Source organism: Pseudorasbora parva, chromosome 2 (assembly GCF_024679245.1).
Source record: "Pseudorasbora parva isolate DD20220531a chromosome 2, ASM2467924v1, whole genome shotgun sequence".
Taxonomy (NCBI): Eukaryota; Metazoa; Chordata; class Actinopteri; order Cypriniformes; family Gobionidae; genus Pseudorasbora; species Pseudorasbora parva.
In genome coordinates, this window is record NC_090173.1 from 8,749,243 (window position 1) to 8,766,368 (window position 17,126).

Here is a 17,126-nt window from a genome sequence, read left to right on the forward strand (position 1 = left end):
ATTCATCCAGTAATGAAACAAGTGAAGTCTTTATGAGCGAATCATTGAATCATTCATTAAAGAGATTTGTTCAAATACGCTGATTCATCCAGTAGTGAAACAAGTGAAGTCTTTATGAGCGAATCATTGAATCATTCATTAAAGAGATTTGTTCATATACGCTGATTCACACAGTAATGAAACAAGTGAAGTCTTTATGAGTGAGTCATTGAATCATTCACTAAAGAGATTTGGTCAAATACGCTGATTCATCCAGTAATGAAACAAGTGAAGTCTTTATGAGCGAATCATTGAATCATTCACTAAAGAGATTTGTTCATATACGCTGATTCACACAGTAATGAAACAAGTGAAGTCTTTATGAGCGAATCATTGAATCATTCACTAAAGAGATTTGTTCATATACGCTGATTCACACAGTAATGAAACAAGTGAAGTCTTTATGAGCGAATCATTGAATCATTAATTAAAGAGATTTGTTCAAATACGCTGATTCATCCAGTAATGAAACAAGTGAAGTCTTTATGAGCGAATCATTGAATCATTAATTAAAGAGATTTGTTCAAATACGCTGATTCATCCAGTAATGAAACAAGTGAAGTCTTTATGAGCGAATCATTGAATCATTCATTAAAGAGATTTGTTCAAATACGCTGATTCATCCAGTAATGAAACAAGTGAAGTCTTTATGAGCGAAATATTGTTTCATTCACTAAAGAGATTCATTCAAAAACGCTTATTCATCAAGTAATGAAACAAATTAAGTCTTTATGAGCGAGTCATTGAATCATTCACTCAAGAGATTTGTTCAAAAACACTGATTCGTAAAGAAATGAAATGCGTATTTATGAGCTTATTTATTATTGTTACCTCTAGTAATTACATGTTTTTCTTCAAGTTGTCTGACTGACCTACTGCTGTTGATGAATTATGAGCATGTTTACTTTATGGTGTTTACATTGTAATATGTTTTAGAAGATTATAAGAAAAAAATACGGTGTATTTCAGGCTAATTTACAATTAAAATACTCTTTTTTTTTTTTTTTTTATCATCGTTATTTTACACAATAATCCGTATCTGCCGTTTAATTCAATGTTAACTCTTGTAGTTTTTATTGTGCAGTTTGTATTGTAATAAATTAAATAGTTTAGCTTGTAAATGTCTTACTGTACCCATTTATTAAATTAAGGAAAAACTCCTAAATATTTTAACTCATGAGCACGTGTGTCAATCGTACATTTATCCAAGTAAGCGTAAAATAAATGAAGAAATAAACAGGCAGTGGTTGATTTAGAGACAGCGTGACATGATTGTAATCGTCCTCGTGAAATCATAGCAAGCGTCTGATAAAGGAGGTGTGAAATATGAGCTGAAGAGGAGAGGGAGTTTGACACAGATCTGTCTGACACACTTGAGTCTCCTGGCGCTTCTGTCAGCCTAATTTTACCCTTCAGAGCGAACGAACCATTGCATGCCATCTCTGATTGACTCCAGAATATGAATCCGGCCAGCGAAAGCGGACACAAAATCAAACAAACAACATACAGTCTCGCTTCAGGATGTTTTACGTTGAGAGATTAATTTCACTCTATTACAATATCAGGCAACAATTCATTTCAATCAGCATGATTTGAGTCAATGTGCCAAATGTGGGAAGTCGAGGTGTAGCGCTTGCATGGTTTAAGTCTTTTCTTTTAAACAGAACATTTTCTGTAAACATTGGTCGAGATTTTTTTCCCCAACCTGCTTTTCCGCTTAGTGGGGTTCCTCAGGGCTCCACTCTCGGCCCAATCTTGTTTTCTTTGCGTGCGCTATCCCCTCGGGTCAATTTTTAGCAAGCATGGAGTCTCTTTTCACTTTTATGCAGATGATATGCAAGTCAAAAAGAGTGCTAAGATCCAAATAAGAGTCGCTGTGGGACTGTTTACATGATCAAATGGCTCTCTCTAAGGGTGCGTTCACACTTGTAGTTCGGTTAGTTTGGTTCGTTTGGTCCGGACAAAAAAAACAAAACATATAGTCCTGGTCCGCTTAGCGTTCACACTGCCATTTTTAACAGCTGACCTAAAGTTACCGAACCAAAGGCACAGGGAGACGGTCACAGCCTGATTGGTCGGCTTTTATGACGGGAGCTGCTTACTGAACATTCAAAACAATGCTGTGATCTGGATTACACGCCATCATTTATGCGTGTACATATGGCATTATTTTAACCCGCTGAGAACTCATGAAGAGCTCGTCAAACGTTCAAAACATTCAAAACAGCTCCAGGATTTCCTCCGTTGTGCAGGAAAGAGACGTCCGTTCTGTCGTCTGTACCGGCTAATGGCCAACAGGTCCTTTGATGAGAAGAGCCAGGTTTGCTTTTTGTGCGTTTTCTAGCATTTTCAAAACCTGCTCGTCTGACCAAATATTGATGAGGCACTTCCTCGTTGCTCTGCGTTTGCCCTCTAACGTTAACGTTACTGATTTTGGATACACCGATCTTTCCGCGTCGTCCAATCAGCTGACTATGCGTCGCATCTTGTGACATTACGTCCTGTTTTTGGTCCCTTTACATGTCTTTGGTCCGTGTTGCGTTCATATATCAGTCGAACCGCACCAGAGTTCGTTTGGAAGCGGACCGAGACCCGTCTCTTTAGCGCTCTCGGTCCGCTTGTTTGGTGCCCTCCAGGGTTCGGATGGCAGCGTTCACATTAGGGGTGACCCCCAATAGCCGAAGATTCGATGCATCGATATGCAGGACCGGATTCGACCACTGATCTCATGGTCGAATCTTCGCGGGTGTTATGAAACGAGGATCATACCATTTTGGCAATATGGGGGTGCTCAATATTAGTGTTATAAAGACGTGTCGTGGCGCTGAGCGATTGCCTCCTTTAAGGGCACTGAGCTTCGCACCGAACACGCCGCGCCTTTAAAATTCAAACAGATACACAGACGACGGCATTCGACGCCTGTCCGCGGCGATTAAATGTATATTTCCCTCAAATCGTGAATGTACTGATTTCACCCTGTGCTACAAGATACACTCATCGTGCAGCTCTTCTGTCAGAAGTTGATTCAAAATTGAGCTCGCGTGTATATAATGTTCACGTCTGCCTGGTGTGAGATCCGGAGACACGGCGCTGAGCTTCAGTCCGGTGTGAGACCCCCTTTAGGCACAATCGGCTTAAGAACGTGCATATAAAGTGCTCTTTTCCTCTCTAGGCAGGTATTTTTTTAGGTTTATTTATCAAAATGTTCTTTTATATATTTGTGTGATGTTCTGTGTTTCGATCGCGGCTTTTAAATGTTATGAGAGAACGGTTCATTTACGAATGTGTAGTGTATAGTTTTGGTCACTTTATTAAAAGTGGTGGCTGTGTGCCGTGTGTAAAGTAAAAGAAAAATAGTCTTAGCCTCCTGCTGACTCGTGTCCTGCCCTTCCCAACCCGTTTATACCGTTTATTTTCTTCCGGTCTATGGTTTACACACACACAGATGATTCGACTATCGGTCGACCATTGAGAGATTAGAAGATTCTGATTCGAATGTGTAAACCCTTAGTCGAGGACAGCCCTAGTTCACACGTTCAAAGGAACCGCACTAACCGAGCAATCGCACCAGGGCTCGTTTTAATCCAACCAAACATGACAAGTGTGAACGCACCCTACATTTTTGAAAGCTGAATGAAGAAAAACCTGAAGTCGTGTGGTTTGGAGTCCCAAATAACGTCGCTGATCTGGGCGATCTAGCTCTTTTTGTAAGGCATTAGGAGGCGATCTTAAGTTCGAGAAGCAGATTTACTCTGTGGTTAAGTCTTGCTTTTATCACTTGAAATTAATAACGAAAGTAAAATCATTGTAGTCCAAGGGTGAACTGGAAAAACTGATTCATGCTTTCGACAAAGTAATAAATGAATAAATCATTGACCAACGGCTTAAAATTGGTCCGAAATGTTCTCCAAACAATGACTACTGATCGACTAGAGTGTAGTTTTGGTTTTGTTTTTAAAGAATTGCATAATGGCTCTGTCGAGCTAAACGGAGGAGTGGAGATCGAGCTTTTGTAGCGATCACTCCAAAACTTTGGGATGCCTTACCATTTCCTCTAAGACCGGCGCCCACATTAAGTGTTTTAAACACAAGCTTAAGGAATATATCTATGGAAGACCGTTTCCGTCACTAAATACAAGAATAAAAAGAGTAATTGTGACTTCTCAGAATTCTGACTTACATCACAAAGTCGGTTTTTATTTCTCTTGGAAACATTTGGGGATATTGTAACAAGTCAGTCAAATATATAACACTTATCTAGTGGTTTTTGGATATTTTAATTTTAAAAATCTTACATATCGTGCCTTTAATGACTAATAAAGGTTTTAATTTAGGGGTAAAATTAAGTTTAAAAAAATTTTTTTTGATTGGTTAAAGCACCAGAACACGGATGCTTTGCTAAAATAAATAAATCTGTGCAAATAATCAGATGGCTTTTTTTTAAAACATAAAACCTTCTGGAAGCTTTAACTCATGATTAATCATGATTTACTACAGACGTGAAGCAACACACACACACACACACACACACACACACGTCTAATCCAGAACACATTTATGTCTTTAGATCACGGCGTCCTGACAGAAGGTCTCTGAGGAAAAACACGCAAACGCTCCAGTTGCCAGTTAAAATATAACGGAATGTCCTGCTTTCCGTGTGTGTGTGTGTGTGTGTGTGTGTGTGTGTGTGTGTGTGTGTGTGTGTGTGTGTGGCCCTCCAGCCAATCAAACAAAGGTTGTTCATCTCATATTCACCTCACATTTCCATATTAAACAGCCACACCCATCTGTTCCCGCCATCACAGGTGTACACACACACACACACACCTGCGGCCCGTATATGACACACATATTATGACAAATTATTTTACAACTCTTCTTCCACTGAATTCTGCAATAAGGGCTGATTTCTGAAGATCGCCCTTCCTCAAGAGTTGATCATTCATGAATCATTCACTGCGAATCCATCCTTACACACACACACAGCGACGAGAGAGAGAGAGAGAGAGAGACAGAGGGAGAGAGGGAGAGAGGGAGAGAGGGAGAGAGGGAGAGAGGGAGAGAGAGAGAGAGAGAGAGAGAGAGAGAGAGAGAGAGAGAGAGAGAGAGAGAGAGAGGAAACTGTAAACAAAGAAAGAGGAAATGACAAAGTAGGAAAAGTATTTGCGATGTGAGGACCTGACACTGAATTCCTGCCTGTCTGAGAGTGTGTGTGTACAATGATCTGCAGACAGACACACACACACACACACACACACACACACACACACACAAACACACACACCACTGATTTCTCTAAAAAAATACATACGGTAATAGACTAAATCAACATAATACATTCATTTATTTATTATTTATATTAATTTACATTAATTTATCATTAAAAATAAGAATAAAAGTGCATAAAATAATATTTATAATGTGATATAACTGAAATTTCCCCCCAAAAAATAAAAAAATTATATAGAAATATAATGCATAAAATGTGCGTTATAATAAATAAAATGAAGATTAATTAAACTAAGTATAATTATTTAATTTAAAAATACTATACAATTAATAAAGTATTTAAGGTTTAATGTATAATTATTACACATTTAAATGATAATAAAACAAATGTAATAGTATTATAGTTTATAGAATTAAATAAGACCTAATTATTTATTAATTTGGATATTTAGTTGAATAACTTGGATTATGATATTAGTGTCCCCAATAACAACAATACGTATAAATATATTGCGCTACAGTCCATCTGAAATGTAATAGAGAAAGTCATATTAATGTTGGCTGAGGGCTTGATTTATTGCTGTATGATGCAGAGATGAGCTGAGAGCGGTATGAGTGTTGTCTTTATCTGTCGTTATCTCGCTCCGCTTATCTGCGTTCGGTGACGCCACGCCCCGTTAGATCAAAGCTCAGAGTCCAGCCGTAAACAGACCCTGACCCGCTGTCAGGGCAAATCCCGTCCGCTTAGGACCCCAGAGCGATTCTATTGGCTGAAAGAACATGGGTAATCTCTTCAGAGCCGGAAACCGGAAAAACTATCGGTATTGATTTTTGCCGATAACCGATTGTTCCACCAATCATCTATCGGTGCCGATTAATCGGCAAATCCGATGAATCGGTCGACCTCTATATAAGATATAGACAAGCATATCTTGTATATGATCTATTTATTTTGTGCACCTGTTTTTATTATTATTATTATTTACATTATAGGTGCATTACTATGTGATGATTTTGTATTGGTACTTAATTTATCAGTCGAAATAATTCAGAACAAGTTTTTGCTCCAATTATAGCAATCAATTACATTTTTCAAATAAATGTGTGTGTGTGTGTGTGTATGTGTGTGTGTGTGTGTGTGTGTGTGTGTGAGATGGGAAGGTTTAGGGGCAGGGGCAGTGTAAGGGGACAGAAAATACGGTTTGTACAGTATAAAAACCATTACGCCTATGGAGAGTCCCCATAAAACATGGAAACACTACGTGTGTGTGTGTGTGTGTGTGTGTGTGTGTGTGTGTGTGTGTGTGTGTGTGTGTGTGTGTGTGTGTGGGCGTGCAATCCCGACAAAATGTCCGATATCCTTGTGGGGACATTTTTTTAGGCCCCATGTGGAAAACATCTTGAATGTTTCCTGTGATGCGTAGGTTTAGGGGCAGTGTGTGTGTGTGTGTGTGTGTGTGTGTGTGTGTGTGTGTGTGTGTGTGTGTGTGTGTGTGATGGGAAGGTTTAGGGGCAGGGGCAGTGTAAGGGGACAGAAAATACAGTTTGTACAGTATAAAAACCATTACGCCTATAGAGAGTCCCCATAAAACATGGAAACACTACGTGTGTGTGTGTGTGTGCGTGTGTGTGTGTGTGTGTGTAGGTTTAGGGGCAGGGGCAGTGTAAGGGGACAGAAAATACAGTTTGTACAGTATAAAAACCATTACGCCTATGGAGAGTCCCCATAAAACATGGAAACACTACGTGTGTGTGTGTGTGTGTGTGTGTGTGTCTGTGTGTGTGTGTGTGTGTGTGTGTGTACTTAGTATGGCAATGAATTCATAGTTTATTTTTAAACAATTGCTTGTCCAGAGCCATGTATAACAACTTTTGATCAGGCATTTAAAACCGCTATCAGCGGACACGATTTCACAGCGGGACAGGATTTGTCACGACAATCAGCCAGAACAGACAGACCCCGTTTACCCTGAGCCGCTTCTGCAACAGGAAGTGACATCATCATGAGTCTGGCACTCAGCCAATCAGCAGTCGGGCATGAGTCAGCGGCGCATCATAGCGCAGTCATGGCGAAGGCAGACCGTTATTCACATGCTAGTGTCTGCAGGACCTGTGACTCTTGGTCTGCTCTCATCACTTCCTGTGATTGTTGAGTGCCAGGTGCATTGTGGGAAGGGCCGCTCGATAGGAAAGAGAAAGAGAACCAAAAAAGGGAAAAAGGAGGATGAGGAGAAATTAGTTTTGGACACTCCTGAAATGTATAAGAAAGGAGACGGGCTTCATTGAGGAAGCTTTGCTGCCGGTCAGTCGCTGGAAAAGAGGAAAAAACTAAACCAGAGCACTGAGCTCATCCCCAAACCGCTTCTCTTCCGGGACACGAGCGGACGCTCGGAAGAGCCGTTGGGTTTCAGTGCGGAAACAGGAAAAACACGAGACGTTCTTCACAACATCTCCATTACACCTGTACATGACTTATTAGTCAGTTAAATGATACATTATTTTATTCTATAGTACTATTAATAGTACATAAATAAATATTTTATTAAATATAGTATTTGTTTATTAATTTAAATTATACATTTTTTTATAGTACTACATTTAATAAAATATTTATTTATTTATTATTAATAGTATTTATTAAATAATAATAATAATAATAATAATAATAATAATAATAATAATAATAATAGAATAGAATGCATATAAATTAAATGATAAATATAAACTATTATTATTATTATTATATTATTATTATTATTATTATTATATGATACATAATTCATAAGCTAAATTATCAGTGAAGACAAAAACAGACATTATATATACATAATTTTTATATAATCATAACTAGCCATGAATAAACAATTAACAAATATACATGATTTATGAATTAATTTAATTTAAAAATAAACATTTTATTTTTATAACTATATTTTTCTAATTTAATAAAATATTTATTTATTAATAGTATTTATTAATTAATTAATAATAATAATAAATAATAAAACTGCATATATGCATTAATTTATTTTATTATTAATATTAATTTAAAAGTAACTTAAGTAATTTAAGTAATCATTTATTAATAAATTAATATTTATTTAATAATAATACTATATATCATATTTCAAGTACATATAAAGTTATAATAATACAGCATTATTATATTGAATATAATAATAATTGATCAAATAATCAGATGTGACTGAGTCCAGTGCTCAGCGAAGAAGACCACAGACGTGTCATTTCTCAAATAAATCACGTTAAACATAATCTGCATTCTTCTAAACACCTCCCGAGCGAGAGAGAACGCGTGTGACACGAGGTGGGATGATCATTTTAAGGTCAACTGTCCCCTCAGTGAGCCACGCATCCCATGAGGCACTGCAGATGATGCAATCCCACAAAACAACGGCGCTCTATGGGACAAACAATGGGATTGGGCAGAGGAAAGACAGGACGAGACGACGGAAGCGGCTTCAATCCCGCCGGAGATTACAGGGCCAGGTGGATGACAGCTCTCCTCAGACCTCACACCGGCACGCTTTACCCACAATGCCACGGGCTCCGAGCGCAGGGTAAACAAGGCCCGCGTCCTGCAGGTCCACACCTGTTCATCACATCTATCCGCCCGCGGCCATTCCCACCAATGAGAAGAGCCACAAACACCTTTAGAAGAGCACAACGCTCCCATTGGGTTATGAACACACACCATTTCTGACTTTCTGACTGCCAAAGGGTTACATTTCTGGATCGTTAATTCTCAGCGTAGATCATGCGGTGCTAGGAGCATTATAACATTAAACGAACGTTGTGTTAGCGTTACCGGAAGAACGCGTGTTCAAAGTCGTTTAATTCGCGAGTCTCCTGAGGATAAGCGCACAAAGACAATCACACACACACACACACACACACACACACTCTCCTGCAGAAGCCAGGGCTCCAGAGCAACATTAGAGAGCACTGCAGAGGAAAACGTCTCAAGTTAACTTAATAATAAAATCACTATTGTTTTGCTAATAAGTGCAGTCCTTAATCAAAATAATAATTTGCTTCCTGGAAATATAACCGTGAACACGGAACAGAGACTGAACTGATATGCAGTACGGCTGGGCGATATATAGCACTTATACTTATATTTAGCACTTTGGGATTGTTTTAACTATGAAAAGGGCTTTACAAATAAAATATATTATTATTATATATATCAAACATTAGATAATATCACAATCATTTTAATATATTTATTAAGAATCAGCCTATAGTTTATAGACTTATAATTTATAGAGTGAAGACTAAGTCGTATTTTTATATGTATTTGATTATTTTCCTTTCTTTCTTGACTGCTACTGTTAAATAGACTATAGCTGGAAAATAAAGCACTGTTTCTGTCAGATTGTTAGTAATTTGCATGTTTTGCTTATTTTTTAAAACAAAGATCAAATTAAAAATCTATATTTTAAAAGTACATTTCAAAAAATATTAATTACTCGTATAGACTTTGGTCACCTCGACCTGTTCAGTAAACGTACACATTTTGTATTTAATTTAGTTATATCTTAATGTTTTGTGTTGTTTTTAATGGGGCAAAAGAAAATCATGTTTTTTTTTTATTATTTAGAAGCACTAGCAAACATTTATCAAGATTTCTTTGTTTAGATATCGGCCCTAATAAGCAGATCAAATGAACTGTGATTAACAACAGTAATGTGCAAACACCTTGTTTTAGGGAAAAGTTCAATATTCTGCTCTGATTAAACGCACTTGTTCGTCGACAGTCTCTAACGCTGAACTGACCGACAGCTCCAGTGATTATAAAACGAGCTCTTCACTCGCTTTCTGTGTCACAATTCAAAGAGATTGGTTTTGTATCCTGCTTTTGTCCATATATCATGGGGTGGAAACTTCTGTTAAGTCGATACGTGCTCCTCTGCCGACATCCACTGGTTATAGTGGGCACAATTACCCCTTTTCCACCAAGGCACTTTTCCTGGTTCTGAACCAGAGCCCAGTTTCTAATTGGTTCTTTGCACACCCAAAGCACCAGCTTCGAACCAGGAAAAGGTTCTTAAAGGCCCACTGAAGTGCCTTGAAACGCGCAGCATTATTCAATGTGTTGACGTGATTTCGCCTGAAACGACTCCAGCTGTTAGCAGCTCCTCCCCTTTTTTGAAACAGCCAATAGCGTTTCGTTAATATACAGTTTAACTAGAGCCTTTCTGTTTGGTAAAGCCAGTTTCCTCTAACCGTTTACCATCATAAGTTCCTCCATATCGCTTTGATTTGATTTGCGGAAACGGGTGAAACACATCCAACTGTGTCGGATACGGGTGCGGATCGGGTCGGACAAGGGGGAAACACGGGTCTAACACGGGTTTCAAACAGTCGCCGCCGTGCGCCCTCCCAGGATTCTCTCACTTTCAAAAAAATCACACAAGGCTTCAACGGGGTCGCACACCGGACGCAAAGCTCAGCGCCGGACGCGCACATTATACATGCCACGCGCGAGCTCAGTTCAGAATCCACTTCTGACAGAAGAGCTGCCCGATGTGTGTATCTTGTAGCACAGGGTGAACTCAGTACATTGGCGTTCTGTGGCGCGGCTTCCTGAGTCGCCGCGGACAGGCGCCGAATGCCGCCGCCGGTGTGCGTACACTCATTGAAAACAAGGTGTTCGAATTTTAAAGACGTGGCGCGGTGCTGTATTTACTGTTGTATGACCTGGCAATAAATGTGTAGGCCTATGTTATACGCTAAACTGATTTAATCTCGGGTGCGGGTCGGGTGTCCGTTCTATTTTAAACGGGTCGGGTGCAGATTTTAATTAGTGGTCCATGTCGGAAAACGGGTCGGATGCGGTTTGACGCACCGCGGGAGAACTCTGGTGCGGATTTAGAAAATCGGACCCGTGCAGTACTCTGGTGTGAACAACTGACCGATTTCAGCCGCAGCGTCAGCAGTGTATGGGGCGGGGCTTTAGATTATAGAGAGCATTTGATTGGACAGAAGATGAAGTCTGCGATGATGTCATCAAAATCTGAGATTCGTTTTAACGTAAGTGAGAGACTGTACGTTTTGAATGATTATATCTCCTAAATGCAAATTGTCATTATCTTGAAACACAGTCATACTAAAAGCTAAAAAACAATTTTGATTTTAAGTGGGCCTTTAAGTAGCACCGAATCGTCGCTGGTCTAGAAGTAAGGACCGCTTGCGTCAGCGGCTGGGGGCGGGGCTACCGTGACCAACACAAACTTGAGATCTGCCATTTGGAGATCTGCACTAATGCGTTCGATTGGCTGTGTTTTGATGGCGATGTAGGATCGTAAAGTCATAAGAATCAATAGTAACGCAACATTCGCCATTACAGCCCGATCGCCGTATTCAAGATTAGTTTTATTTATATAGCCCATTTAAACACAGCAAACATGGCTGACCAAAGTGCTGAACAATACACAATCGGTCTGCAACAAGCCGTGTGTGTGTGTGTGTGTGTGTGTGTGTGTGTGTGGTCACAGTCTGGAGCCCTGGACATATAGTACTTCAATCAAATTAGTATTATTAATGAATGCGACGGCTTATTCAATAAAAGCAACTCAAGACTCGTGAAGACTAAGAGCCAGGTAAAGTCACAGCAGTGCAGGGCTCCAGTGCATCCAGCGCAGAAGAGGCTAGCATTTTACACCTATTAGCATTTCTAAATGTCCCAATCGTTGACTGTCAGATGAAATAATGGGTCAAAACACGATGTTAAATTGGTGGTTGTTATCCCCTCTGGCTGTATATTGTCCATTTTGGGGGCGAAAGGTGCAGGTTTTCGATACATATCTGGTGTGTTTACGTCCGTATGGGAAGTCCTAATTAAAATGCTCAAAACACTTTGGTCAGAGAGAGATGGTGTGATGGAAGTTATTCTGCATAACTTCCCCTTCCTATCCTGCATCCATCATATTCGATCACAGGCACGCCCCCCCAAAAAAGAAAATGGTTTCCCACTTGAGATGTGTGTACCAAACATAACAACATGTCAGGGTTAGCAAACCAGAACAACTCCAACAAACATGCAGAATAAGACCAGCATGAGCTTTTAATGGGTCACAGCGTCCTAGACACACTCCCTCGCAGAAAACCAGGTCACACACACACACACACACACACACACACACACACACACACACACGTCTTCGAAGAAAGTAAAACTAGTCAGTCTACGTTAAAATGTGCGTGTGTGCGTGTGCGTGTGCGTGTGCGTGTGTGTGTGTGTGTGTGTGTGTGTGTGATTTAAAACTAAGTCAAACCAGCGGGTGAACACCGGGATCACGTCATCGCGTGGACCAACTGTCAATCATTCAATGATAACGTCAGCTGGACATCCTGTTCGTTGTATTGTCGTTAATTGTAATGAATACAGGTGGTATTTCTACAAGACCGTTATGCTATGTTGCAGACAATCTTCCTTAAAGTACAACACAAACCTTTTTATTTTCTTTTTTAAACCTACAGTACAACAAAGTATAGGCCCTAACACCAGGAGCACGAGCTCGCGCAGCGCGCTCCCACGGACGACCTTGTGTGCGCGCTTTGCAAATATAACCCGTCTAATGTACGTTTTCCTCTGACAAATATCCCGTTTTATAGAAAGCGCGCACACGCTGCGCGAGGCCACGCTTTATCGAACTTTGAGCGCGCGCACGCTTTTTTTTGCAACCGTCACTTTGCCAGAGCAACTCCCCTGAAAGTGTCAGAAACCGTTCATTTTTCCACGTTAATCTACGGGAAACGGGTGGGAACTGAGCTTTTCTCCCGAAGGCTCGGGCAGAACGGAAAACGCACCGCTCGGCCCGGTTTAACGCCAGCGATGACGTAATGAGCGCCCGCGAGGCGTCACTCGTCATTATAACATCATGCTCACGGTAACTCCGTTCCTCGCTAAAAAATAACGCTTTTCCGTGTCCCGTTAACGCGTTTCCGCGTGCCGGAGACCCCGTCGCGGCCCGTGTTCCCCGAGCACTTCCTGAAACTCACCTCGCGTCTATTGTCGCCGATCTGACCTGACGCGCTGCAGGTTAGCAGCTCCCCTTCGCACGGAATAACGATGAAGCGTTAAGATTTGACGCTCGGAAAGTTTGAAAGCGCTGCAAAAATCAGGGTCGCGTCAGTGAGAATGAAGTCCCACCCAGCGGCGCGCTTCCTGCTTCGCTTCGCGGCGTCTGAATGGATCTGCGGAGTGAGCGTACCGATCACACCCGGTACCGGTTTAACGTTAACGTACGTTACCTGCTGATCAGATGCAGACGCTCGGGAGTTCGGGAGGACGGTTGGCAGGAACTCAATGTGGATTCGTTGTCGCTGCGCTCCAAACTTCAATTTTTCAATCCACAGCAACTGCGCACAAGTTCGCTCTCTTTTCTCTTTTTTTCTTTTTCTCGTTTCTTTCTCTTCCCTCCCTCTCTCTTCCACTCGGTGAACTCCGTCCTGCTGTAATGGTTCGGGGTGCGGTCCCGGTGAGGGCGGAGTCTGTGCCGCGCGTCACTGCCCCTCCCGGCCAATCACAGCCCGCTTACTCGCATTCCCAAGGGCTTCGGCCAATCACAGGCGGCGTGTGGGCGTGTCAAAGCGGCAAAGTTCGCGTCAGAGGGTGAACTTGAAATAGTTGGGCCGCAGGGGCCCGTATGTGTGTGTTTAATGTCTGAGGTATTTGCGCGACTTTGGGCTTTTGTGACCATATAAGTCGCCGGACCGTGTTTACACACACACACACACACACACAGAGAGAGAGAGGAATGTCTGGAATCAGGAAATTTCTTCACAACAACTTTCTTTAGATAAATAATGAGTGGCAGTGTTGACATACATTCCACAATATGAGAGTTTATTTTTACTTTTTCCACTGAAATATTTATGTTTAGAATAGTTTATTTTACTATTTTAAAAGTTTATTTATGTCTTGTCACAGATCTGTCTATCCATATCTGTCTTATGGGGTTATATGTATCGTGTTTTATTGAAATACAATGTAATATTCATATGTTTAATATTTCATATTTATATAAATATCGTGTAGTGTGTGTGGGTGTGTGTGTGTATGTATGTAGGCCTATATGTATAAACACACACACATTTAATATGCATTTGTTTTATTAGCATGCTACCAATTAATGTTGTTAATTAAACCAATTAATTAAAGTCATAATTCAGGAATACAAAAACAAATCGAAACTCACTAAAACATCCCAAACATGATAAATATAAAAGATAAAATCGTGCAAACCCGTGAAACCTGAATGATATCTGCTCATCTCGGCTGTGTTATATTTTTAGTGTCATCATCGTGTGTGTGTGTGTGTGTGTGTGTGTGTGTGTGTGTAATACTATCGTCCAGATATCTTTATATGAGCTATTATTGGGATATTTCTCATGCATGATTCTCTGAATGCAAAAACGGAAGAAGTGCAAATGTGTGTTTAGAGGAGTGTGTGTGTGTGTGTGTGTGTGTGTGTGTTAAGAGGAGAGATCGCCACTCATGCAGTGAAACGCGCGTGCACGAGCGGTCCCTGCACGCGGGAGGCTGGAGTCTCGCGGGCGCGCGCTTCACTCAGCTATCTGCGGAATGCGGAGTGATGATGTCCAGAGAGAGGGACGCGCGATCCCGCCGGGAGTCTTTATCAGCGCAAGAGGAGGTGTGTGTGTGTGTGTGTGTGTGTGTGTGGGTGGAAGCTCCAGTCGCCCTGAATCAACCCTCCGTGCGGGAACGGAAAAATCAATCTCTCTCTCTCTCTCTCTCTCTCTCTCTCTCTCTCTCTCTCTCTCTCTCTCTCACACTCACACACACACACACACACACAACCCCTAAACCTACCCATCTCTCTCACACACACACACACACACACACACACACACACACACACAACCCCTAAACATACCCATCTCTCTCTCACACACACACACACTAAACCTACCCATCTCTCACACACACTACCCCTAAACCATACCCATCTCTCTCACACACACACACACTCTTTCTCTCTCTCTCTCTCACACACACACACACACACACACACACACACTATCTCTTTCTCTCTCACACAGACTCTCTCTCTCACACACATACACACACTCTTTCTCTCTCTCACACACACACACACACACTCACACACACACTTTCTCTTTCACAAACACTGTCCCCCTCTCTCTCAAACACACTCTCTCTCACACACACACACTCTTTCACAAACACACACTCTCTCTCTCACACACACACACACTTTCTCTCTCTCACACACACTCTTTCTCTCACACACACACACACTCTCTCACACACACTCTTTCTCTCTCTCTCACACACACACACTCTTTCTCTCTCTCACACACACACGCACACACACTCTCACACACACTCTCTCTCTCACACTCACACACACACACACACACTCTCTCACACACTCTTTCTCTCTCACACACACACACACACACGCACACACACTCTTACACACACTCTCTCTCTCACACTCACACACACACGTTTTCTCTCTCTCTCTCTCTCTCTCTCTCTCTCTCTCACACACACACACACACACACACTCTCTCACACACACACTTTCTCTTTCACAAACACTCTCCCCCTCTCTCTCACACACACTAGCTCTCTCTCACACAATCTTTCTCTCTCTCTCTCTCTCACACACACACACACACACACTCTCTCTCTCTCTCTCTCTCTCTCACACACACACACACACTCTCTCTCTCTCTCTCTCTCACACACACACACACACTCTTTCTCTCTCTCTCTCTCTCTCACACACACACAGAGACTATCTCTTTCTATCTCTCTCTCACACACACACTTTCTCTCTCTCTCACTCTGTTGGGCAACTAGAGGAATGTCGAGCGCTAAGTCAAAGGTCTTGCTGAGCGATACCAGATGCAGAGAGAGTGAGTGAGTGAGTGAGTGAGTGTGTGAGTGAGTGAGTGTGTAAGAGAGAGAGATCACCAAATAAGGTCACTCCTGACCTCTCTCTCCTCCTCCTGCTGTAGTTTGACCCGCGTATCCTGCAGATGTGTGCCGCCCGGTCTGGGTGTGTCCCGGCCGCCGGGTGTGTCCACACAAACCTTTTCTGTGAGTGCATTCATGCAACGTCTGCAGTGTGTGTGTGTGTGTGCAGCCTTTGTTTCTGAGAAAACTACCAAAGATTTAACGCATGCTATTTGTGTGCCAGAACTGTTTACACTCCCATGATCTTTTCTCACGACTGATGGTGTGTGTGTGTGTGTGTGTCCTTGAACGGCTCCAAACAAAACCTCAGAATAATTAAAAACAGCAGCATCAACAGCGCGAGCGAGGTCCCGGTCCTCCAATCAGCGCGCAGCAGATCCTCCACATGACGTTTGTTGACTCACTCGTGTCGGGAATGTTCTTCAGAAGTTCCTTTTTTGTGAAATTTTGCCTTTTTGCCATCCTTCCTCACACTCGAGATAACACACACACCACACACAGCCAAGAAAGACGTGAGGGGTTGAGCGTGTCACACTCAAATTGTGTTTAAATGACAAATAATGCATATACAAACAATACATTTACTGTAAACACTGACTGGATTGGAGATATTTAGAGCTTCACACACACACATACACACACAAACTCCCGCACACTTAGACATACACAATCTCACAAACACACACTTACTCTCGCGCGCACACACACACAGAGACACAGACACACCTCACTTAGTTATTCGTTTTTACATTATTAATTTATAGATCCTTTCTATAGATGTTTATCAAACTATATAAAAGAGGGGCTTATGGTATTTTGTTTTACTCATACAACACTGAAAGGGATTACGAATTAATGTAAA

At 41.4% G+C, this 17,126-nt stretch overlaps 1 protein-coding gene across 4 annotated transcripts in view; it reads right to left on the reverse strand.

Moving 5' to 3' along the window:
- LOC137091422 (myosin-9-like) overlaps positions 1-13,763 on the reverse strand; it is a 75,832-nt gene extending 62,069 nt beyond the window's left edge. For 3 of the 4 annotated variants that reach the window (XM_067455847.1, XM_067455828.1, XM_067455856.1), the window contains exon 1: positions 13,546-13,763. The gene's annotated coding sequence lies outside the window, so the exon portion shown is untranslated. Of the gene's footprint in view, positions 1-13,293; positions 13,446-13,545 lie in introns of those variants that run through there. The other variant, XM_067455838.1, reaches the window with a different exon arrangement.
- Between the last annotated feature and the right edge of the window lie 3,363 nt (positions 13,764-17,126).